The 26,946-nt window shown below is 47.1% G+C and overlaps 1 pseudogene; it reads left to right on the forward strand.

Moving 5' to 3' along the window:
• Positions 1-9,527: 9,527 nt before the first annotated feature.
• Positions 9,528-25,139, forward strand: LOC101550613 (olfactory receptor 7A17-like; annotated as a pseudogene).
• The last annotated feature ends 1,807 nt before the right edge of the window (positions 25,140-26,946 follow it).

Genomic DNA, 26,946 nt, shown 5'->3' on the forward strand with positions numbered 1-26,946 from the left:
TTATCATCACAATCATCAAAAAGAAATAAGCCCAAACTCACCATCTTACTTCAGCTGGTTGGAAGTCAGGTCACAGTGGATCTGGGCATATGAAGAAGCCACATGGGGAAGCTTCCAGACTTGCTGCAAGAAAAATAACGAGTATGTTAGTACCACGGAGGGTTCACTCCAGAGTGGGTGGGTTCTTCAGAACTGATCTGCAGACACAATTCAGATGCTTAAAAGTTCATCAATTTTGGGCTGGAGCAATAGCATAGAGGATAGGGTGTTTGCTTTGCACACATCCAACCCAGGTTCGATTCCCAGCATCCCATATAATCCCCCCACACCACCAGGAGTAATTCCTGAGACCTTAGTACCAGAGTAACACCTATGCATCGTCAGGTATAACCCTACAAGGAAAAAAAAAAAGTTCATGAGGCCTAAGCCAGAGTAGAGGGAGGAGGGCGTGGCCACCAGTTTGATTTCCTCATCCTATAGGTCACTTGAGCACCACAAGGAATAATTCCTAAGTACAGAGCCAGGAGTAACCTTTGAGCATTGACAAGTGCGGCTGAAGCAAAAGGAAACAATCCAAAAAAAGTTGTTCATTCTTAAGTATCCTGAAACAGGTTAATGGAATTGTCTTGCAGACAAATGGGGGGGGTTTGATTCCCATCACCCCACTAGGTTCCCATAGCCCTGCCAGAAGTGATCCCGGAATACAGAGTCAGAAAGAAGGTTTGAGCATTGCTGGTGTGACCCTTCTCCCAACCCCCAAAAGTAGAAAAGTTCATTAGGGTGCCTGAGCAACATCACAGTGGGTAAGGCGTTCCCTTTGCGTGCAGGTAACCCAGGTTCAATCCCCTGCATCCCAGAGGTCCCCCTAGCACCACAAGAAGTAATTTCTGAGTAATGCCTAAGCATCGCTGGGTGTGAGCCCCCCACCCCCCAGAAAGTAACTTCATTAAACTGTTTAGTTGTTGGGATCAGAAGCCTCGGGTATGATGTCACTCATCCCTCCCTTCCCCGTTTCCCACTCCAAGACTCCACCCTCCCTCACCTGGTCCCAATTGCTTCCTCCTGACCGCCTGGTCTAATACCTAGGCCGTCTTCGCGCTCCGGGCAGTGCTTCTGGATCTGGAATCTGTCTGCCTTATCGCTCCTCCCCAGCAGCTGTCGGCCCCGCGTGTCCAGCGCAATTCTTGGCCTAGTTCAGGGAGCCAAGAGCCGGCTCAGGGCGGGGCCTCTTCAGCAGAGGTTATTTCCCCGCCCCCACCGTCGAATCCCTACCTCTGATTGGATGTCGGTGAGAGCGGGTGAGATGGAAAGGACCAATGAGATTTATTTTAGATTATCTGGCGCCCCACCTTTCTGCTTTCACAGGCTCACATCCTTCCAAATCCTTTCAGATATCAGGTAGGATAAGGCTTAAGGACTAATGCTTAAGGTCCAGGAAAACATCCAAACAGGCTGTCCTAGATGCTGCTTGTTAGGGCGCAGATCGAAATCTCCCTTACCGACAAAGAGTCCAGAGACTGCAAACAGCAAGCAGGGTTTATTGTGAGACTGGCTATCCAGGGTCCAGCCGCCTACACGGACACGCAGGTCCAGCAGGTTGGGCAAGACCCCGAGCTTCTCTAAAGGAGATATTATATAGGCCTTCCCCGACCGTTACAGCAGAGCCCGCGCATTTCATAGCCAATAGATTTGTAATGTTGCAAACTTTCTTAACCAATCTATTTAAAATGACATCACCCCTTAGCCTATGGTTTTTAGAGAACAGTATTCGAGCCAATACTCAGGAATGTCCCGGTTCTGGGGCAGTCCTGGGTCTTGTGACATGGGTCTTGTGATATGCATCCGGTTATCTGGTCTGACCACCACCCTTTTTGCGACCCAGGGCGCCTGGTTCCAAATTCCTTGCTCAGGGACAGATAGACAAGTTATTTCACAATGCAGGTTCCTGTAAAAAGAATCTTAAGACAGTTAAATAGATTCCTATGGCCTGTCCTGGAATTCCTGGGCCAGTCCTCACACTGCTGAGATCCCACACCACAGCCAGGGGAACCTTTCCCCTTGTTGGACACAGAGCAGGGCAGGAGCAACTACATCATGCCTGGTTCCTGTTTCACCTTTTGTTTTACTTAAACCTTTTTGTTTTTTTGGGTTGGAGTAATAGCACAATGGGTAGGGCATTTGCCTTGAACTCAGCCGACCGGGGTTTGATTCCCAGCATCCCATATAGTCCCCCGAGCACCACCAGAAGTGATTCCTGAGTGTCGAGCGCCGCTTCGTCCAGCGAAGAAACACGCAACACGGAGATCCTTTTGGCTGCGATTTATTCAGGAACTTTCTCATGTGTTAGAGAGAAATCAGGAACGGGGACGAGGAGGAAGAAGGAAAGGGAGACGCATGAGGGAGAACCGACTAGCTAGGTGACTTCCCCCTTATATACTTCTCCCTGCCTGTTTGCCCTCAAGTGTCTGCAGCTGATAAACTAGCCATAACTTGTGAGCGTGACAAGACATCCTGATTCCCCATCAGGTGTTGTTCACGAAGCACGGTGCAACCAACAAGAAACAGGTGTTCACGAAGCACGGTTCCATGGAGGCTCTCCACACCTGAGTGCATGAGCCAGGAGTAACCACTGTGCATCTCTGGGTCTGACCCAAAAAGCAAAAAATAAATAAGTAAATAAAAACCTTAAAAAAAAAACCAAAACCTTTTTTTTTTTTTCTTAAAATCCCTGTTTCACCCCCCCCCCCCCACACACACACATCTGCAAGAGAAGTAGAACAAATGACCTGCAAACTCTCTTTGGCAAAGAATTTATAACCGCTATTCAATGTCTATAGAAGCCACCAAGACACAAGCAGGGTGGGTACCTGCCAGAATATTCTGAAAACATGTCTAGATCACCTATCTATAACTCTTTGTTTGTACTATTTGAAAGTAGGTTTTCTTCTGAATTATGAAACTTGCATTTTCATTTATGTTTTCGAAAAAATTCATCAGTGTAGGCTATGTTATAAGCACTGACTAAAATATGTTAAATATGCGACTTTTCCCTTGTTCAGGGTCTTGCTCGGGCCTGTGTGCCTAGAATCTTAACCTCAGCTACCCGGCTTAATAAACTCTGCTTCTGTGTTATATTACCCATTGAACTTTTTGTGTGGGTTTGGAGTGTTAGGGCACGGTTCTGGATTTCCGACCGACAACAAAAAACACACAGGAATGAAATCAGCAAGCGGGTGTAAAGAATTGGCCCAGAACAGACCGTAGGAATTAGTTTAGCTTTCTCAATGTGAAGGACTGGCCCAGGACAGACCACAGAACTCTTTTTACAGGAGCCTGCATGGCAGAATAATTTGTTTTTCTGCCCCTGAGCAAGGAATTCAGATACAGGTGCCCCGGGTCACAAGAAGGTTGGTGGTCAGACCAGATAACCAGATGCCTCTCATAAGACCATGTCACTAGACCCATGACTGCCCCCAGAGCCGGGACATTCCTGAATATTGGCGCGAATGCTGATCTCTAATACCATAGGCTATGGGGTGTCGTCTTTTTAAATAGATTGATTAAGAAAGTTTGCAACATTACAAATCTATTGGCTATGAAATGCGTGGGCTCTGCTGTATATAAGATATAGGGGAAGGCCTATATAAGATCTCCTTTGGAAAAGCTCGGGTTCTTTTGCCCAACCTGCTGGACCTGCGTCTCCGGGTAGGCGGCTGGACCCTGGCTAGCCAGTCTTACAATAAACCCTGCTTGCTGTTTGCAGTCTCTGGACTCTTTGTCAGTAAGGGAGATCTCAATCCGCGCCCTAACAGCGGGTAGTTGATTAAGCTGGCTAGCCAGGGTCGTGCACACACACACACACATACAGCGACACACAGGTTCCATGTGCGAGGCAAAGCCCCGACCCAGGGTGAAGGGGTTACTTAGATAGGCCCATGTCGGCTGTTACAGGGAAAGGGCGAAAGCCCGAGCCTTCCCTAGCCAGTAAGTTCATAATTCGACATGCCTCTCCCCCCAATCCCTTTAGGCCCATCTGCTTGTCCAGTTGTCCAGTCTATAGATTTACAAGTCACAATTGCATAAGCGCCTGCACGGGTCCAAGGGCTGAGCCCGGGCCCGGGAGGCTGTCTGTCTAGATTATACCCTCATATGGTTGTAGCTCAGGAGCCCACACATTCCTCTTGGAGCAAACAGATAGCAGAGGCTTGAGTGGAAGATACTCGGTTTTCATTGTATTTGGCCCCACCCAGGGCAGTCCTGCCCTAACAGGAGGGGGGGAAATAATCAACTCCAGACCCTAACACCTTGCACACAGCTGACCTGAGTTCTCACCCCTCCCCATGAGAACCACACCAGGAGTGATCCGAGAGCACAGAACCAGGTGTGCCCCCAAAACATAAGAAAATCAGAGTCCCTGCTCACTTAATCAGTGGTGTCTTGGAGAATCTAGATGTCCAGCCCATTAGAGAGAAATTCCCTCCAGCTCCTGGTCTCCAAGTGTGAATGGGAATGTGAATGCGAGGAATTAGCCCAGAACAGATAGGAATTAGTTTAGCTTTCTCAAGATTCTTTTTACAGGAGCTCGCATTGCAGAATAACTTCTTTTTCTGGCCCTGAGCAAGGAACTCAAATACAGGCACCCCAGCTTGCAAGTCAGACCAGATAACCAGATGCCTCTTAGATGCCTCCTACAAAACCCATGCCACTAGACCCATGACTGCCCTAAAACCCAGGACATTCCTGAACATTGATACAAATGCTGATGTCTAAAACTATAGGCTCTACAAGAAGAAAACATCCAACCCCATCAAAAAATGGGGCAAAGAAATGAACAGAAACTTTACCAAGGAAGAAATACGAATGGCCAAAAGGCACATGAAAAAGTGCTCTACATCACTAATCATCAGAGAGATGCAGATCAAAACAACCACGAGATACCACATCACACCACAGAGACTAGCACACATCCAAAAGAACAAGAGCAACCGCTGTTGGAGAGGATGTGGGGAGAAAGGGACCCTTCTACACTGCTGGTGGGAATGCCGACTGGTTCAGCCCTTCTGGAAAACAATATGGACGACTCTCAAAAAATTAGAGGTTGAGGGGCCGGAGCGATAGCACAGCGGGTAGGGCGTTTGCCTTGCACGCGGCCGACCCGGGTTCGATCCCCGGCATCCCATATGGTCCCCCAAGCACCGCCAGGAGTAGTTCCTGAGTGCAAAGCCAGGAGTAACCCCTGAGCAGCGCTGGGTGTGACCCAAAAAGCAAAAAAAAAAAATTAGAGGTTGAGCTCCCATTTGACCCAGCAATACCACTCCTGGGAATATATCCCAGAGAGGCAAAAAAGTATAATCGAAACAACATCTGCACATGTATGTTCATCGCAGCACTATTTACAATAGCCAGAATCTGGAAAAAACCCGAATGCCCTAGAACGGATGACTGGTTGAGGAAACTTTGGTACATCTATACAATGGAATACTATGCAGCTGTCAGAAAAAAGGAGGTCATGAATTTTGTAGTTAAGTGGATGGGCATGAAAAGTTTCATGCTGAGTGAAATGAGTCAGAAAGAGAGAGACAGACATAGAAAGATTGCACTCATCTAGGGTATATAGAATAACAGAGTGGGAGACTAACACCCAAGAATTGTAGAAATAAGTACTAGGAGGTTGACTCCATGGCTTCGAGGCTGGCCTCACATTCTGGGGAAAGGGAAACTCAGAGAAGGGATCACCAACTATAATGTAGTCGAAGGCCATGTGGGGGAAGGGAGTTGCGGGCTGAATGAGGGCTAGAGACTGAGCACAGTGGCCACTCAACACCTTTATTGCAAACCACAACAGCTAATTAGAGAGAGGGAACAGAAGGGAATGCCCTGCCACAGTGGCAGGGCGGGGTGGGGGGAGATGGGATCAGGGAGGGTGGGAGGGATGCTGGGTTTACTGGTGGTGGAGAATGGGCACTGATGAAGGGATGGGCTCCCGAACTTTGTATGAGGGAAGCATAAGCACAAAAGTGTATAAATCTGTAAATGTGCCCTCATGGTGATTCACGAATTAAAAATAAAATAAATAAATACATAAATAAAAATAAAACTATAGGCTAAGGAGTGACGTCCTTCTAAATGGATTGGTTGGGAAAATATATATCATTATAAATCTATTGGCTATGAAAGATGCGGGCTCTACTGTAAGGGCCAGTGAAGGCCTATATAAGATCTCCTTTGAAGAAGTTTGGGGCCTTGCCTCGCACCCGGGACCTGCCAGCTTAATAAACTACCTGCTCGCTAATTGCATTCCTGTGTGGTCCTTCTCTGCGGTCAGAGATCCAGAATAGTGCCCTAACAGTGAAGATTCAGTTTCCTCACACATTGTTCTGGGATGGGAGCTGGGTCAAGTGGGAACCTAAGACACTTCTCAGAATTCTCTGGGGGAGAGGGGGTCACACTAGGCAGTGCTCAGGGTTTACTCCTAGCTCTGCTCTCAGGAATCACTCTAGGACCAAGGGACTAGATGGGATTCCACGCATCAAACCCAGGTCCGCTGCCTTCAGGGCAAGCACCCCCTCTCCCCCAAGTCACTATTACTCCAGCCCTAAATTTTAAATAACTGGGAGCAAAGTGTTGCTTGCAGAGAATACGGTAGCACACTCCTCTTCACCATAAACTGTTGCATGAACTTTCATGCAGTCACGGGTGCTGAGACAAGAAATGCGGAAGAAATGTATGTCATGGTGGGTCAGGTTCTCTCTGACTCTGTGGCAAAGGTAGAGAGCTCAGTAATCTCCTTTTATTAATCATGGTACCTCTAAATGGTGCAATACAGTGATATCATCAATGGCATCAGAGAAGTTACAGAAAGAACATTGAGGCAGCAAAACATGCCTTGTTTCCTTGCATCTGCAGGCCAGTAATTTTGGCCTCTGGAAAGAAGATACAAAAACAAAACCTTTCTTGGGGGATAAGCGTTTGGATTTACATCCCAAATAAAAGGCTGGGCAGGCACCTGAAATCTACATCTCAAACACTAGGCTGGGCCAGAGCCAGCAATCTACAATGTCAAGGATTAGGCCTATGTGATCAGGTCAAAGATCAGACAGGAGATCTGCATGTCAATGACCAGCCAGGCTTCTCTGAGAAAAGGAAAACTGCCCCTTTCAATGTACTGAGATTATTTTCTGAAGGCAGCTTGAAGGGGGGAAATGTTCAGCTTTATGGGTCCCTCTGTTCCTGTCCATAGTACGGTACAGTCTACATGGGCTTGCCCTGATACGTCAGTCCAGCCCCAACATCTCCCCCTTTTCGTTTAGGTCAGACTTTAACCATCATTGTATTGTGAGAGGCAGATTTCTCAGTATGACCATAGAAAATGGGCGGGGGATCTGAGAAGTGGCTGAACTGGTCCCTTCTCACTTTGGCCATAAGGTTTGTAGGAGACAGTTCAGGCCATGAAGGATATATGATTTAACTGAGCTAATTTTTTAACAGTACCACTTGGTGGGAAGCAGCCTTGGCCATGAAGGATTATGACTGAGTTAGTAGGATAAAGGAACTAACTGGTGTTTACACAGACATGGAGCTGGAAAGTCAGGAGTAGATGCATCCTGTCTTGTATCCTGTGTCTAACTGGTAAGTGTTTAACTGATAAGATGCTTTTTTAATTTTTTTGCTTTTTGGGTCACACCCGCTGATGCACAGGGGGTGCTCCTGGCTCTGCACTCAGGAATTACTCGTGCTCAGAGTTCCATATGGGATGCTGGGAATCGAACTTGGGTCGCAGAGAGCAAGGAAAACGCCCTACCCTCTGTGCCATTGCTCCAGCCCCCATGCTTTCTTGATCTATGGGAATGCTTTGTTTTCTGGATGTTTGGAATTGGGAATGTCATATTGATATATTGTTCCTGTATGCTTTTGTTCATTATGAGATATTTTAGGTTACTTCAGTTTTTGCCTATGTGCTTTTGTTCATTATGAATTGTTTGAAGTTATCTCTGCTTTTTGAATTGTTTAACTTTGTGCCAACTCCTGAGGCCTGTGTGCCCAGTATGGCCTTATGAACCCTCTGCTATAAGCACTCGGGGTCAAACTCTGGCCTCCTGCTTTGGCAGGACAGCTCGGCCCCAGCTAGCTGGAATAATAAAGTCTCGGTGTGTGTTTTGCAATCCCGCTGGACTCTGTGTCTCTCTGAATACTGAGGGGTGGTCTCGTACTAACAAGAGCTATGTCTGCCACGGCCATTTTTGGGGTCTCTGTGATGATCCCTATGATAGCAGAGGTGAGCAGCCCAAGGAATCTCTTGATCCATCAAAGAAGATAGCTGATTGGATTGACAAAGCGCTCCAGTCGTTGGATTCTTCTCCCATGGTCGATGAAAAGTCCCCAGCATTTACACACTACTCAGGCTCTGAAAAATAAAAACTTCTTCCCTCAAGGAGTCTCATAGATGGGTTAATACAAGAATACATGGAATACTGTCTACAGGAAATCATTCCTTCTCTGTCTTGATCTGGATCTGCATCTGGCACTGGAACTCCCTATTAATTGTCTAGTCCTCTTTCTTCCTTTTATAATTATTTGAGATATATCATTCACATAAGTGGCCAATTTTTTTGAAGGCTTATTACATAAAAAACTCCATTCCACAATATTATTTCCTTGTAGTAGGATCCCAGGGGGAGAATGTGAAGTATGCAACACTATCAGCTTATAATTTTCTTTTTTTATTTGTTGGGCCGCAGCGATGTCCAGCAGGGATACGCTGGCTTTGTACTCGTCGATCGGGGTTCGATCCCAGGCAACCCGTAGTGTCCCCTGAGCCCCGCCAGGAGTCATCCCTGAGCACCGCCAGGGTGGAAAAACAAACACAAAGTGCCAACAGAAGGAAGAGCCAGGGCTGGCCGACCTGACCCTGGCGGCCTGCTGGCCCCTGACTCCTGCCTGGGCACCAGCAGTTCTCCTGCGTGGACGCAGAAGGCGCCTGGTGAGCACCGTGCGGGTGACCTTCCTGTCCCTGCTGAGTGCCGGCCGCCGGCTCCAGGCAGAACTTCTCCTGCCAGTGCCAGAACTCGGCCATCCTCAGCATCCCATAGGATCCCTGAGCACCACCAGGATTGATCCCTGAGTGCAGAGTCAAGAGTAAGTCCTGAGTACCACCAACTGTGGCCCTCCCTAAAAATTGCTACCATCCCATTGAAAATTAAAGTAAAATTAAAGCGTACAATACATACATTTGGAGGTGGGAGACTTTGAATAAGACAAATTCTTATTTATATAAGACCTAAGGTATTCCTACAATTTCCATGCCAAAGTGCCAATGTTTTTTTCTAAAAAATAGCAACTGTAGAATTTCAACTTAAGTTAGTCATGTTCTGTTTGGAAAAAACTAGCAGGTATGTTTTCAATTTCGCTCCTTCCTCGTAGTTACCGACACATGGAAACAGAATTTATACAAGAATTTCACAGTTCTTCCTTCTGGGATTATCAAGGGAGGCAGAATTGCAGCCCCACATCTTCAGCTGCTCCTGTCCATGTACCTGGTCATTGTCAAATGGAACCTGCTCATCATCCTGGCCATCAGTCTGGACTCCCACTTCCACACGACCACGTACTTCTTTTTCTCCAACCTGTCTTTGGTGAACATCTGCTTCATCTCCAGCACCGTCCCCATATGCTACAGAACATCCAGGCAAAAAGCCAAGCCATCTCCTACAAGGGCAGCATCCACCCATGCACTTTCTCATCATCTTTGCCATACTGGACAACATCTTGCCAAACGTGATGGCCTATGACCACTTTTTTTTTTTAATTTATTTATTTTTAATTAGAGAATCACCGTGAGGGTACAGCTACAGATTTATACACTTTTGTGCTTATACTTCCCTCATACAAAGTTTGGGAACCCATCCCTTCACTAGTGCCCATTCTCCACCACCCGTAAACCCAGTGTCCCTCCCACCCTCCCCAATCCCATCTCCCCCCCACCCCACCCTGCCACTGTGGCAAGGCATTCCCTTCTGTTTTCTCTCTCTAATTAGCTGTTGTGGTTTGCAATAAAGGTGTTGAGTGGCCGCTGTGCTCAGTCTCTAGCCCTCATTCAGCCCGCAACTCCCTTCCCCCACATGGCCTTCGACTACAATGTAGTTGGTGATCGCTTCTCTGAGTTGACCTTTCCCCGGAACGTGAGGCCAGCCTCGAAGCCATGGAGTCAACCTCCTGGTACTTATTTCTACAGTTCTTGGGTGTTAGTCTCCCACTCTGTTATTCTATATACCATAGATGAGTGCAATCGTTCTATGTCTGTCTCTCTCTTTCTGACTCATTTCACTCAGCATGAAACTTTTCATGCCGATCCACTTAAATACAAAATTCATGACCTCCTTTTTTCTAACAGCTGCATAGTATTCCATTGTATAGATGTACCAAAGTTTCCTCAACCAGTCATCCGTTCTGGGGCATTCGGGTTTTTTCCAGATTCTGGCTATTGTAAACAGTGCTGCGATGAACATACATGTGCAGATGTTGTTTCGATTGTACTTTTTTGCCTCTCTGGGATATATTCCCAGCAGTGGTATTGCTGGGTCAAATGGGAATTCAATATCTAATTTTTTGAGAGTCGTCCAAATTGTTTTCCAGAAGGGCTGAACCAGTCGGCATTCCCACCAGCAGTGAAGAAGGGTCCCTTTCTCCCCACATCCTCTCCAACAGCGGTTGCTTTTGTTCTTTTGGATGTGTGCTAGTCTCTGTGGTGTGAGGTGGTATCTCAAAGTTGTTTTGATCTGCATCTCTCTGATGATTAGTGATGCAGAGCACTTTTTCATGTGCCTTTTGGCCATTCGTATTTCTTCCTTGGTAAAGTTTCTGTTCATTTCTTCGCCCCATTTTTTGATGGGGTTGGATGTTTTCTTCTTGTAGAGTTCAACCAGTGCTTTATATACCATTGATATCAACCCCTTATCTGATGGGTATTGTGTAAATATCCTTTCCCATTCTGTGGATAGTCTTTGTATTCTGGTCACTGTATCTCTTGCGGTGCAGAAGCTTTTTAGTTTAATGTAGTCCCATTTGTTGATCTCTGTTTTTACTAGATTGCTTAGTTCCGTGTCACCTTTGAAGATACCTTTATCTTCGATATCGTGGAGGGTTTCGCCGACCTTGTCTTCAATGTACCTTATGGTTTGTGGTCTAATGTTGAGGTCTTTAATCCATTTTGATCTGACTTTTGTGCATGGTGTCAGGTCAAGGTCTAAACCCATTTTTTTGCATGTGGTTGTCCAGTTGTGCCAGCACCATTTGTTAAAGAGGCTTTCCTTGCTCCACTTCACATCTCTTGCTCCCTTATCAAAGATTAGATGGTCATACATTTGGGGTTGTGTGTAGGGATATTCCACCCTGTTCCATTGGTCTACGGCTCTGCCTTTGTTCCAGTACCATGCTGTTTTAATTGTTACTGCTTTGTAGTAAAGTTTGAGGTTGGGGATGGTGATGCCTCCCATCATCTTTTTCCCAAGAATTGTTTTAGCTATCCTTGGACGTTTGTTATTCCATATGAATTTTAGGATTGCTTGATCCATTTCTTTGAAGAATGTCATGGGTATATTTATAGGGATCGCATTGAATCTGTATAATGCTTTAGGGAGTATTGCCATTTTGACAACATTGATTCTCCCTATCCACGAGCAGGGTATATGTTTCCATTTCCTCATGTCCTCTTTGATTTCATGGAGTAGCGTTATGTAGTTTTCTTTGTAAAGGTCTTTTACTTCCTTGGTTAAGCTGATTCCGAGGTACCTGATTTTCTGGGGCACGATTGTGAATGGGATTGCTTTTTTCATGTCCCTTTCCTCTGCCTCATTGTTTGCATATATGAAGGCCATGGATTTTTGGGTATTGATTTTGTAGCCTGCAACTTTACTGTATAAGTCTATTGTTTCTAAGAGTTTCTTAGTAGAGGTTTTAGGCTTCTCTAGATATAGTATCATGTCGTCTGCAAATAGTGAGAGTTTGATTTCTTCCCTTCCTATCTGGATGCCCTTAATCTCTTTTTCTTGTCTAATAGCTATCGCAAGTACTTCCAGTACTATATTGAAGAGGAGTGGTGAGAGTGGGCATCCTTGTCTTGTGCCTGATCTCAGAGGAAAGGCCCTTAGTTTTTCCCCGTTGAGGATAATGCTTGCCGTAGGCTTGTGATAGATGGCTTCGACTATCTTGAGGAAAGTTCCTCCAAACCCCATTTTGGCGAGGGTTTTCATCATGAAAGGATGTTGGATCTTGTCAAATGCTTTCTCTGCATCTATTGATATGATCATATGGTTTTTATCTTTACTTTTGTTGATATGCTGGATTATGTTGATTGATTTCCGAATGTTAAACCATCCTTGCATCCCTGGGATGAATCCCACTTGGTCGTGATGTATGATCTTCTTTTTTTTTTTTTTATAAATTTATTTATTTTTAATTAGAGAATCACCGTGAGGGTACAGCTACAGATTTATACACTTTTGTGCTTATACTTCCCTCATACAAAGTTTGGGAACCCATCCCTTCACCAGTGCCCATTCTCCACCACCCGTAAACCCAGTGTCCCTCCCACCCTCCCCAATCCCATCTCCCCCCCACCCCACCCTGCCACTGTGGCAAGGCATTCCCTTCTGTTTTCTCTCTCTAATTAGCTGTTGTGGTTTGCAATAAAGGTGTTGAGTGGCCGCTGTGCTCAGTCTCTAGCCCTCATTCAGCCCGCAACTCCCTTCCCCCACATGGCCTTCGACTACAATGTAGTTGGTGATCGCTTCTCTGAGTTGACCTTTCCCCGGAACGTGAGGCCAGCCTCGAAGCCATGGAGTCAACCTCCTGGTACTTATTTCTACAGTTCTTGGGTGTTAGTCTCCCACTCTGTTATTCTATATACCATAGATGAGTGCAATCTTTCTATGTCTGTCTCTCTCTTTCTGATGATGTATGATCTTTTTGATGAGTTGTTGGATCCTATTTGCTAGTATTTTGTTGAGGATCTTCGCATCGGTGTTCATCAGGGAAATTGGTCTGTAATTTTCTTTCTTAGTGGTGTCTTTGTTTGCTTTTGGTATTAGGGAGATATGTGCTTCATAGAAACTGTTTGGGAGAGTTCCTGTTTTTTCAATTTCCTGGAAAAGTTTGAGGAAAACAGGCAATAGGTCTTCTTTAAATGTTTGGAAGAATTCGCCAGTGAAACCATCTGGGCCTGGGCTTTTGTTTTTGGGGAGGTTTTTGATTACCGTTTCAATTTCCTTAACATTGATGGGTCTATTCAGGTATTCCAGGTCTTCTTTCTTCAGTGTTGGGAGATTGTAGGAATCAAGGAATCCATCCATTTCTTTTAGGTTCTCCTTTTTTGTGGCGTAAAGACTTTCAAAGTAGTCTCTAATGATCTTTTGAATCTCACTGGTTTCTGTTATGATGTCCCCCTTTTCATTTCTGATTCGATTTATTAGAGTTTTCTCTCTTTCTTTCTTTGTGAGACTTGCTAGCGGTTTATCAATCTTATTTATTTTCTCAAAGAACCAACTCTTTGTTTCATTGATCTTTCGGATTGTTTTTTTGGTTTCGATGTCATTAATTTCTGCTCTAATTTTTATTATTTCTTTCCTTCGGTCTGGTTTGGGGTCCTTTCTCTGGTCCTTTTCTAGGGTCTTGAGTCGTGAAGTCAAGCTATCTATGTGGGTCCTTTCTTCCTTCCTGAGGAATGCTTGGAGAGCTATAAATTTTCCCCTTAACACGGCTTTAGCTGCGTCCCATAGGTTTTGGTAGCTCGTGTCTTCATTCTCATTTGTTTCTAAGTATCTTTTGATTTCTTCCTTGATTTCCTTCTTGACCCACTCATTGTTCAACATGGAATTGTTTAATTTCCAGGTGTTTGATTTGATTTTCCGTATTTGTGGGTGGTTAGCTTCTATCTTCAGCGCATCGTGGTCTGAAAAGATGGTTGATACAATTTCTATTTTTCCGATTCTATTGAGGTATGTTCTGGGGCCCAGTACATGGTCTATTTTTGAAAATGTTCCATGTGCACTGGAAAAGAATGTGTATTCTTTCTTTTTGGGGTGTAAAGCCCTGTATAGGTCTATTAGGCCTCTCTCTTCAATTTCTTCATTCAGAGTCAGTGTTTCCTTGTTGAGTTTTGTTCTTGTGGATCTATCTAGAGGTGATAAGGCCGTATTGAAGTCTCCGACTACAATTGTGCTGTTAGTGATGTCCTCTTTGAAGTCTGTTAGGAGTCGTTTTAAATATTTAGCCGGTCGTTTGTTAGGAGCATATACGTTTAAGAGTGTGATTTCTTCCTGTTGTACATATCCCTTGATAAACAGAAAATGACCTTTGCTGTCCCTTTTGATCTTTTTCATCCTGAAATCTATGTTGTCGGATACCAGGATGGCCACTCCAGCTTTTTTAAGGGGGTTGTTTGCTTGGAGGATTGTTTTCCATCCTTTGACTTTGAGTCTATGTTTACTCTGTTTGTTCAGGTGTGTTTCTTACAGGCAACAGAATGTTGGGTTTAATTTCCGGATCCATTTAGCCACTCTGTGTCTCTTGATAGGTGCATTTAGGCCATTGACATTGAGAGAGATTACTGTGATGTGGTTTTGTGTCATCTTTCTGTGGGATTTGTTGTTCTTATGGGGCTCCTCCTTGTCTTACAGTAGCCCCTTTAGACCTTCTTTCAAGATTGGTTTTGAGTCTATGAAGTTCCTGAGCTGTTGTTTATCCGAGAAATAGTGTATGGTTCCTTCGAGTTTGAGTGAGAGTTTAGCTGGATAAAGTATTCTTGGTGAGGCATTCATTTCGTTGAGTTTTTTCACTATGTCCCACCATTGTCTTCGGGCTCGGAGGGTTTCTTCTGACAGATCGGCCGTAAATCTGAGGGGTGCTCCTTTGTATGTGATTTCCCTCTTTGACCTTGCTACTTGTAGAATTGTGTCTCTATCTACAGCATCCGCCATTTTGACTATGATATGCCTTGGAGTCTTTTTATTTGGGTCTCTTTTTGCTGGCACTCTTCGGACTTCTTGTATCTGGACGCCTGCCTTCTCCAGCTCTGGGAATTTCTTAGTGATGATGTCTTTGACTATGTTTTTTTCATTGGGGTTACTTCCCTGTGGTTCTGGTACTCCAATGATTCTTATGTTGTTCCTCTTGAAGTCATCCCCCAGGGCTCTGATTCGCTCTATAGCCATTTTGAGGTCTTTGGCCATTATTTGTTGCTGTCTGTAAGCTTTCTGCAGCTCATCCTCAAGCTCGCTGATTCTGTCTTCGGCTGTAGTCATTCTGCTGTTGAGGGCATCTAGTGAGATTTTTATTTCATCTACCGATTGCTTTATTTGTGAGACTTCCGTTCGAAGGTTTGAAATTTCTGCTCTCATTTCTTCCTGTATTTTCTTGGTAGACCGTTCCAGCGCTTCATTCATCTCCTCCCTTAATTTATTGGATGTCTGTTCCATAGTTGCTTGGAGTAGGTCGACTCTCCTCCATATTTCCTCTCTGAATTGTTTATCTGAGAGGTCGTAGATGTTGGGAGACTCTTTTGAGGTTTCTAGTATCTTTTCTTCTCCCTCTCTTCGTGGAGGGGATTTTCGCTGTTTCTTCATATTGTCACGGAAGTGCAGAGTTGGAACCTTGTAGTTATTTATTCCTCTTCCTTTTTGTGGGAAGAAGGGGCTCCGATTGTGCTAAACTTCCCTTATTCACTGATAGCTTTTATACTGTCAGCCTAAGCTAATGGCTATTTTGCGTAAATGTTTGAGATCGCAAAAGTGAGTTTTCAAAGGAATACACAGTACGGATTGAGCTGAGGTAGCAAAGAATAACTGCGGCTGCGTTAGCGTTGGCCCTCTGAGAGGAGGCCACGCCCACTTTAGACCACGCCCACTAAGACACAGGCCACGCCCCCAGTGTCTTCCTGTTGATGGGGGGGGACGTGCGCAGTTACCAGCCGGTTCGGGAGACGGGGTGCGCCGGGCGAGCAGGGAGTGACATCAGAAACTCGGGAGACGCAGACGGCAGCGGGAAGTGGGGGAAAGGGAGGGCGTGGCCGAGGGATGGTCCTCGTACCTGCATGATGGAGATTGGTCAGGATCCGACGGCAGCGGCGGAAAGGTGCCAGGCAGGGGCTTCAGGAGAAGCCCCGAGCCGCGGCGGGCAGGGGGCGGGGAGGGGGCTTCTCCGCGCTGAGGCAGGCTCTCCAAGGGTTTGCCTGTTTACCTGCAGGATGGAGATTGGTCAGGATCCTACGGCGGCGGCGGAAAGGTGCCAGGCAGGGGCTTCAGGAGAAGCCCCGAGCCGCGGCGGGCAGGGGGCGGGGAGGGGGCTTCTCCGCGCTGAGGCAGGCTCTCCAAGGGATTGCCTGTTTACCTGCAGGATGGAGATTGGTCAGGATCCGACGGCGGCGGCGGAAAGGTGCCAGGCAGGGGCTCCAGGAGAAGCCCCGAGCCGCGGCGGGCAGGGGGCGGGGAGGGGGCTTCCGGCCTATGACCACTTTGTGGCCATCTACCACACTCTGCACTACATGGTCATTATGAACCCCAGATCTGTAGGATACTGGGACATGAGCGCCCCGAACTCCATACTGCAAGGTTTCATGGTGCTGCGACTGTCCTTCTGCATCGTCCTGGAAATCCCCCAGTTTTTCTGTGAAGTTAATCAAGTGGCTTGACAGGCTTGTTCCGACACTCTGCTGAATGGCATCGTGCTGTCCGCTGCTGTGTGGGTGCTGGACGGCGGACCTCTAAGGGCATCCTTTACTCCCACACAAAGATCATTTCCTCCCTCAGCGGCATGGCTACACTTGGGGCAAGTTGAAGGCATTTTTCTTTTCTTTTCTTTTTTTTAATTAGTTTATTTTTAATTAGAGAGTCATCGTGAGGGTACAGTTACAGATCCATACATCTTTGTGCTCATGTTTCCCCCATACAAAGTTCGATAACCCATCCCTTCACCAGTGCCCATTCTCCACCACCAGTAAGCCCAACATCCCTCCCCCCCTCCCCAGTCCCGTCTCCCCCCACCCCACCCTGCCACTATGGCAGGGAATTCCCTTTTGTTCTCTCTCTCTGATTAGGTGTTGTGGTTTGCAATAAAGGTGTTGAGTGGCCATTGTGTTCAGTCTCTAGTCTGTATTCGGCCCACATCACCCTTCCCCCACATGACCTCCAACCAGTTGAAGGCATTTTTCACCTGTCTCCCGATGACTTGGGTCCCCCTCTTCTACTGCATAGGTATTGGCATGTATTTGAGTTCTACTGCCTCCCGCTGCTCCTGCTCCAGGATTACACGGTGGTCACCCCCATGCTGAACCCCTTCATCTACACCCTCAGGAACAAAGACTTAAAAAGGGCTCAGAAAAGAATCCTTGGTGAGGCAAGTCCCTGAAAGGGCCCTTACGGCAGAGCTCGGAAAGGACCGTGATGACAAGACACAGAGGCAGGAAATTGCTCTCCTGCCACCTGATCTTCATTATAACTTAAGTCTAAATCTCTGGGAAGGTTCATTTACTTGGAATTGGAATGACTTCTGTACAAACTCAATATTTGTTTTGTTTGGTTTTTTTTAAATTAAAAATATCTGGGACTGAAGTCATAGCACATCCGGTAGGGCATTTGCCTTGCTCGGGGCAAACCTGAGTTCAATTCCCAGTATCCCATACGGTCCCCTGGGCACCACCAGGGGTAATTCCTGAGTACAGAACCAGGAGTGACCCCTGTGCATTGCCAAATGCACAGCTGCTTAGACCTGTGCATCCGCTATTGTGTCAAAGTTTAGAGACATTAATGAATTTACAATAAAAGTCGATTGACAATGAATGTCAGTGTTTTCATTTCTCAGAGGAAAGCATTATGTTTATTCTCTCGCCCCTGGGCTGAAATTCTGGCTCCCTTGATAATCCCAGAAAGAAGAATTGTGAAATTCTGGTATAATTCTCTTTTTCCATGTGTAGGTAACTACCAGGAAATGGGAAAATTAAAAACAGATGACTAGTTTTCTCCAAACAAAACATGACTAATGTAAGTTGAAATTCTCCAAACCGAGTTTGACCCCCCCCCCAAAAAAAAAAAGATGCTGGTGGGAGGCACCCAGAGCCTGTGCTCATTGACCCCTGTGTCCCTCAAATGAAACTGGCCTCATGGTCCAGGCTGAAGCCAGGAAGCTAGTCCAGCTCCTTCCTACGAGGGGAGAAGGTCAGTCATGGTGTTGGGACGCAGGTGGGCCGGGATGAGAGAGGCTGGCTCCCGGGAGAGGGCAGGGGACCCACAGGCATGGTGGGAGTTTTGGCTTAGGGATTTCAGGGACAAGGTGTAGCCTGACCGAGGACTGAGATCTAAGCAATGACTAAGGTCAGTGACTCAAACAGAGACAATTGTGCCAGTGGCAGGAACAGACTCTGCAGAAATTCAGAGTCGAGAAAGGCTCAGCTGGATTTTTTTGAGTGTGTGTGTGTGTGTGTGTGTGTGTGTGTGTGTGAAGCAAGATCATTTTCTTTTTCTTTCCTTTTTGGGCTACACCCACGGTGCTCTGGGGCTGATTCCTGGCTCCTCATCCGGGAGTTCCTCCTGACTGTGCTGAAGGGGACCCTATGGGATGCCGGGAATCAGACCCAGGTCGGCTGTGTTCAAGGCTGTGTGCCCTCCCCAATGTACCACGGAGGGGGCCCAACAAAATAGTTTTTATAGAAACTTCTTTAGAAAGGTTTAGAGAGTAGTATGCGCTGTGGAGAGAGCACAGGCGTCTCTAGAGAGAAAGAGTCTCAGTTTGGCAGCAGCAATGTCCAGCAGGGATGCGCTGGCCTTGTACTCGTCGATCGGGGTTCGATCCCAGGCACCCCATAGTGTCCCCTGAGCCCAGCCAGGAGTGATCCCTGAGCACCGCCAGGTGTGCAAAAACAAACACAAATTGCAAACAGAAGGAAGAGCCAGGGCTGGCCGACCTTACCCTGGCGGCCCACTGGCCCCTGACTCCTGCCTGGGCACCAGCAGTTCTCCTGCGTGGACGTGGAAGATGCTCCGGTTAGCCACATAAAGCCGACCTTCCTGTCCCTACTGAGCGCCGGCCGCCGGCTCCAGGCAGACCTTCTCTTGCCAGTGCCAGAACTCGGCCACCAGGCTGGATGCGGTGCGGGGTGCCAGGTCCTCACGCTTCGCTTCCAGGGGGCCTTACGCCAGGGCCTGGGCCTCAACCAGATGGCGGCGGCCGGGCTTCTGGACCCCCAGGACGAGTGCCAGGTCCGCAGAGCGGGCGGCAGGAGGGCGCAGTGGGATCCTCGCGTCCAAGAACTGTACCCTGAACTGCTCTGCCCGCAACCCCGCACTTCCGGTAGGGCCAGGCCGAGACCCTGCTGGAATTCAGCGCCGCCAGGGACGCATCCTGCAGCTGCTCCACAAGGCAGCCGCGGGCTTCAGACAGGACAGCCCGACCAGAAGTTGCCTCCCGGCTGGAGCCCCTCTCTTTTGGTAGGAATCTCCTTCCTTCTTCAGCCCCAGGGGGACCCCAAACCTCTCACCTCCTCTCTTGTGGGGCACAGTGGAAGTTTAGCTAAAAATTTAGCATCTCTGTATCCCATACAAAGGACTTTCAGCTCGCAGATGGTACAGGCCCCCCTTAACCTGCCTCCTGCCCTGTCCCCCCAAAACTCTGCTGCTTCCGGACCTCCTTGTTGACCACTAGATTCCCTCTTGTTCGACAGAGACTGCTTGTTGGCTTTTCCTGACATTTGGGGGAGCTGGACAGATGGGGCGCTACCCGAGTGAAGGAACAAAGTCGAACCCCAGAAGGAACTGGGTCCCCTGGCAGAGCTGTGTGCCCCCAACTGCCTCAGCTCCACTCTGGACGCTGCAGCACCCCTGCCTCTGAACCCCCTCCCCTGAATCACCTGGCCAGATCAGGAGGTGTGTACCGGGTGGGGTGGAGTTGGGGTTCAGGGGTTACCCCGGATCCCAGTAGTGCTGCCTTCATTCCTGAGTGATCCGTGTGCCAGAGGAAGCCACCTCTGGTGGATTCAACTCGCTTATACCCGCCAAGGGCTGGAAGGGAAGAGAGAGTCCAGCAACCAGGTGGTGGTGCCCATATTATATTCTGGGCCACAAGCATGCCAGGCACTGTGCTACCTTAGAGCTTCTTCATGGGGGCACAGGGCCCACACAGTCATTGAGTGCTGGGGTTTCTTTTTTTCTTTGGAGGGGGGGTTTTCACACTCACTGTTTTCAGGGCTAACTCAGGGATCACTCAGAGTTGGATGGGGGGGCTTTATGGGATACCAGGGATTAAATTGTGGATTAAATTGTTTTGTTTTAGGTTACACCCAGCAGTGCTCAGTTGTTATTCCTAGCTTTTTGCTCAGGACTTGAAAGGCCGCCTTGGCATGCTGTAGGATCTCATCAGTATCTAGGAGAGCCTGTTTAGATATTTTCCCGAGCCTTCTACTACCTGAGGTCAGAAAGGACTTGGAAGAATGTGAGCCAGTGGGAGCAGAGGGTGGAGCACAGGTCATCTAGGTCCATCTGATTGGCCCTTTTGCTCTCACCGCCCTCACTGTCATCCAATCAGAGGTACAGAATGGGCGACTGGGGGCGGGAGATAACAGTGCTCTGAAGAAGGCCCCAAGCCTGAACCTGCTCTTGGCTCCCAGGGCTCTGCCCAGTTGGCTCCTTGACACACTGGGCTGCCAGCTCCTGGGCAGAGGCTCTAAACTTGACAGATTCCAGATTGGGAAGCACGAGGATGGCCTAGGAATTAGAACAGGTGACCGGGAAAAAGTAATCGGGACTGGTGAGGGTGGAGGCTATGGAGTGCAGAAAAGGGTAAGGGAGAAATATTTTTTTGCTTTTTTGCTTGGGTCACACCAAGGGAAGCTCAGTGGTTACTGCTCGCTCTGCACTCAGGAGTTTCTCCTAGTGGTGCTTGGGGAATCTATGGGATGCCAGAGATTGAACCTGGCTCAGCTGTGTGCAAGGCAAATTCTCTACCTGCTGTACTATTGCTCCAAACCCTTAATGGATATTTTCTCTCTCTTTTTTTTTTTTTTGTCTTTGTCTTGGGTCACACCCAGAAATGCTCAGAGCTTCCACCAGGCTCTGTAGTCCAGGATCACTCCTGGCAGGACTTTATTTTTTAAATTATTATTATTTTATTTTTTTAAAATTGTATTGAATCGCCGTTAGATAGTTACAAGCTTTCATGTTTGGGTTATAATCTCACAATGATAAAACACCCATCCCTCCACCAGTGCACATTCCCCACCACCAATATCCCAGGTATATCCCCCTTTCCCACCCTACCCCTGCCTCTAAGGCAGACAATATTCACCATACTCTCTCTCTCTACTTTTGGGCATTATAGCTTGCAACACAGACACTGAGAAGTCATCGTGTTTGGTCCATTATCTACTTTTGGCATGCATCTGCCATCCTAACTGGTTCTTCCAGCCATCATTTTCTTAGTGATCTCCGACCCCCACTTCCCTGAATCAACTGGCCAGATCAGGAGGTGTGCACCGGGTGGGGTGGAGTGGGGGTTCAGGAGTTACCCCGGATCCCAGTGGTGCTGCCTTCATTCCTGAGGTATCCGTGTGCCAGAGGAAGCTACCTCTGGTGGATTCGACTCGCTTATACCAGCCAAGGGCTGGAAGGGATGAGAGAGTCCAGCAACTTCCGGCCCTGCCCGAGCCCTGCTGGGCCTCACATCAAAGAATAAACTGGTGAACTGTGTCCAGGTGTCCATGCTGCCTGGGGCTCACCCCACTCAAACTCAGCATGGAGGGACACCCAGTGAGCAGTGCTCCAGAGCCAGCTGCCTGAGAATGAACAGGGGAACACAAGAAATTCTAAATATGTCACTTCTACCTAGGATGTTTTTTCTTTTTGGTCACATCCAGTGATGCTCAAGGGTTACTCCAGGCTCTGCACTCAGGAAGTACTCCTGGCGGTGCTTGGGGGACCCTATGCGATGGCATGGGTTGAACGTGGGTCAGCTGCATGCAGGGCAAATGCCCTAACTACTGTACTTTAGCTCTGGCACCGAGGATTTTTTTTGGGGGGGGATATTCGTGTGGGTCACAGGGTTCTGGGGAGCATTGTGTACCTGGGATTGAACCTGGTCAGCCACAACCGGGGTAAGATTCTTTTGTTGTTCTCTTCGCTTTGAACAAGAAGAGTTCTGAACCCACTTTGCTCTGTTTGACTAAGCCCTTTGTTTTTTTTTTTTTAAATTTTATTTTATTAAATCACCGTGTGGAAGATTACAATGCTTTCAGGCTTAGGTCTCAGTTATATAATGCTGAAACAACCATCCTTCACCGTGCCCATATACCACCACCAAAAAAAAAAAAAAAAAAACCCACACAGTACACCTCCCATCCTGCCCCCCACCCCCTACCTTGTAACTGATAAGTTTCATTTTACATTCTGTTTACTTTGGTTACATTCAATATTTCAACACAAACCTCACTATTGTTGTTAGGAGTACCCCACTAGATTCAGACCTACTGTGAAGACAAATAAGGCTATTGCGGCCGCGCGGTTTTGAATTTCTGTACTTTAACAAGAAGTCCAGGGAGATTTCTTCCAGATATTAGATAATTGCAGGCTTGAAAACCCAATCTGTGTTCGTCTTAATATGGCGGCCACCGCGCCCTTCATCCCCGGAGAGAAAGAGGCGAGAGAGAGAAATACCTTTCCCCTCCTGGGCGGGCACAGGGTCGAGGCTTAGTGACTAAGCCCTTTGGAAAGGATTCCTGTTATAGTCAACCCTATACACCATCACCTCACGTTCTGAGGGTGCCCCAATGCTCCTCTACAAGGAAGAGGAGGCATGAATATAGCAAGATACAGCTCAGAACACCCCAAGTTGGTGAGCATTGCTGGGTATGACCCAAAAAAAAAATAAAGAATTTTGTTTCAACACTGAATGCCCTGAGCAAACATGATGACCTATTAGTACATGTATTGCAAACCATAATGCAGAAAAGGAAAAGGAGACAAAGAGCAAAAAGGAAAGAGCCTGTCATGGAGGGAGGCTGGGGGTGGGGGTGAGGTACTGGGGGATGGTGGGTTGGAAACGGGACATTTGTGGTGGGCAATGTACACTGGTGGAGGGATGGGTGTTGGATCACTGTATGACTGAAACCCAATAATGAACAAATTGTAATTTTCATGCTCATGAATATTCAATTAAATTTTTTTTAAGTAATGTGGAGTTCATGTCTGCTTCATTCAGCTTAATCATTGACTGAATAGATAACAGTGTTCCTAAATAAAAAAGTAGGGGCTGGAGCGATAGCACAGCGGGTAGGGCGTTTGCCTTGCATGCGGCCAACCCAGGTTCGAATCCCAGCATCCCATATGGTCCCCGAGCACCGCCAGGGGTAATTCCTGAGTGCAGAGCCAGGAGTAACCTCTGTGCATTGCCAGGTGTGACCCAAAAAGCAAAAAAAAAAAAAAAAAAGTATTTTACGAGCCTGAGTGATAGTATAGTGGCTGGAGTTTTCTTGCCAGCAGCTGAGTGAGGTTTGATCCCTAAAGTCCCATATGGTCTTCCAAGCACTGTCAGGAGTGATTCATGAGCACAGAGGAGAGAGTAAGCCCAGAGCACTGCCTGAGTGGCCCCAAAACAAAAACAAAAACAGTTCAGTTAAAAAGTAATGAATTTCGGGACTGGAGTGATAGCAATGTGGGTATTGCATTGCCTTGCACGGGACCGACCTGGTTTCGATTTCAGCATTCCCTATGGTCCCCTGAGCACCACCAGGAGTTATTTCTGAGTGCAGAGCCAGGAGTAACCCCTCTGCATTGCCATATGTGATCCAAAAAGAAAAAAAAAACACAAAATTTCTTTCAGGAGCCAGAACAATGGTACAGTATGACATTGGCCTTGCATGTGGCTGACGCAGGTTTTATCCTCAGCATCCCATAGGGTCCCTGAGCACCACCAGGATTGATGCCTAAGTGCAGAGTCAAGAGTAAGTCCTGAGCACCACCAGGTATGGCCCTCCCTAAAAATTGCTCCCATCCCACTGAAAATTAAAGTAAAATATATTCGTACAATACATACATTTGGAGGTGGTAGACTTTGAATAAGACAAATTCCTATTCATATAAGACCTAGGGGATTCTTACAATTTCCATGCCAGAGTGCCAATGTTTTTTTCTAAAAAATAGCAACTGTAGAATTTCAACTTACGTTAGTCATGTTCTGTTTGGAGAAAACTAGCCGTTATGTTTTCAATTTCCCCCCTTCCTGGTAGTTTCCTACATATGGAAACAGAATTATACCAGAATTTCACAATTCTTCCTTCTGGGATTATCAAGGGAGCCAGAATTGCAGCCCCACATGTTCAGCTGTTCCTGTCAAATGACTTGGTCACTGTCAAATGGAACCTGCTCATCATCCTGGCCATCAGTCTGGACCCCCACTTCCACACACCCACGTACTTCCTTTTCTCCAACCTGTCCTTGGTGGACATCTGCTTCATCTCCACCACCGTCCCCAGGATGCTACAGAACATCCAGGCAAAAAGCCAAGCCATCTCCTACAAGGACAGCATCCACCTATGCATTTTCTCATCATCTCTGCCATACTGGACAACTTCTTGCTGACCGTGATGGCCTATGACCACTTTGTGGCCATCTACCACACCTGCACTACACGGTCATCATGAACCCCAGATCTGTAGGATACTGGGTCACAAGCACCCCGAACTCCATACCGCAAAGTTTCATGGTGCTGTAACTGTCCTTCTGCATGGTCCTGGAAATCCCCCATTTTTTCTGTGAAATTAATCAAGTGGCTTGACAGGCTTGTTCCGACACTCTGCTGAATGGCATCGTGCTATACGCCGCCATCTGGGTGCTGGAAGGCAAACCCCTCACAGGCATCCTTTACTCCCACACAAAGATCATTTCCTCCATCAGCAGCATGGCTACGCTCGGGGCAAGTCTAAGGCATTTTCCACCTGCGTCTCGCACCTCTCCTCGGTCCCCCTCTTCTACTGCATGGGCATTGGCATGTACCTGAGTTCTGCCGCCTCCCGCAGCTCCTGTTCCAGCGACATGGCCTCAGTGATTTACATGGTGGTCACCCCCATGCTGAACCCTTCATCTACACCCTCAGGAACAAAGGTTTAAAAAGGGCTCTGAAAAGAAATCTTGGCACTTTGAGTGCCTGAAAGGCCCCTTATCCCGGAGAGCAGAATGGCCTGTGATGACAAGACACAGAGGCAGGAAATTGCTCTCCTCCCACCTGATCTTCATTATAAGTTGATTCTGGATGTTCAGGAAGGTTCATTCACTTGGAATGACTTTTGTACAAACTCAATAGTTTACTTTGTTCGTTTTTTTTTTTTAATTAAAAATATCTGGGTTTGAGTCATGTAGTGGGATTGTTTGGAGCACATAGACTAGAGACTAGAGACCAGCGTGGGACAATGAACTTTGTATGACCTGCACTGGGGGCTTGGGAGAGTCCTGTGCAGAGGGCCTCTTGAAAGAGGGGCCTTGAAGGTAAAACCTACCAGCAAGATAAGCAGGACACATCCTGCACGTACATACTTCTCGTGCTCTAAGTAACCTTGGGAATAATTTGACTTGGTATTTTTAATGAGAACATCTTGAGACAAACACAAAATATGTCTAACTCATGAGAACATCTTTTGACTTGGCTACGTGCCTGGGCCAAGGTATGTAAATAATATAAAACTGCTTGCTTGAGAATAAACGGGGCCTTCAGCCTCGATAGCTGCTGGTCAATGCATCATCTCTGAGTCGGTGGTCTTCATGCCGGAGCTGGACTCCGGCAGAGTCATAGCACAGTGCGTAGGGCATTAGCCTTGCTCGCGGCCGACGTGAGTTCGATTCCCAGCATCCCATATGGTCCCCTGGGCACCACCAGGGGTAATTCCTGAGTACAGAACCAGAAGTAATCCCTATGAATCGCCGGATACGACATAAAAGAAATATATATATATATATATATATATATATATATATATATATATATTTATATCTGGGGGCAAAACTGGCTTTGCTCAGGGCTGACTTCTGCCCCTGCACTCAGAGCTGACTGCTGGCAGGGCTCTGTGGACCGTAATAGGATGCCGAGGATTGAACCCAGGCCAGGCTTGTGCAAGCCAAGAGCCTTTCCTGCTGTTCCAGCCCACATTCACTTTATTAAGCATCTGCTCTCATGCAAAAATTTGGGGGTCACACCCAGAAATGCTCAGGGATGACTCCTGGCTATGCACTCAGGGATCACTCTTGGCCGAGATCCGTGGATCCTGTGGGATGCCAGGCTTTAAACCCAGGTCAGCCATGTGCAAGATAAGTGACCTGCTTGCTCTGGGCCCACAGGAACATTTTGTTAACCATCCAGTTCAGGGTATTTCCCAAAGTTACTTTCCAAGCTTTGGATCAAGAGAGGTTGGACTCTTACACAGACACCTGAGATTTTGTAACACTCACTTCTCATGCCTAATGATTTCTCCTTATTTCGCTCAAATAATTATTACTTGATTTGAAAATATTACACCATGGCACCTAAGTGTATTTCTTTAACTTTCCCCTAGAGGCACCTGAAAATGGTTTTCATTTATAACACGTCAACTCTGCTGTGATGAGTTGTCCTCATTCAGTTTGAGCATAGGGAGAGTGATATTCTCTTATTTTGGTTTTGGGACCTCACTCAGCAATGCTCTGGGATTCCTCCTAGCTCTGCACTCAAGAAATCACTCCTGGCAGTGCTCAGAGATCATAAGCGATACCAGGGATCCACCTCCAGTCAGCCATGGGAAAGGCAAGTGATTTCCCCACTGTACTACTACTCCACCAGTGGCTAATGATATTCTTGAATAAAAACAAGGAACTATTGACAAGGGGAAGAGTCACCCACATTTTTAGCTGATGGGGCACTTGCCTTGCATGCAACTGACTGTTTCAA

This window comes from Sorex araneus, chromosome 2 (assembly GCF_027595985.1).
Source record: "Sorex araneus isolate mSorAra2 chromosome 2, mSorAra2.pri, whole genome shotgun sequence".
Classification (NCBI taxonomy): Eukaryota; Metazoa; Chordata; class Mammalia; order Eulipotyphla; family Soricidae; genus Sorex; species Sorex araneus.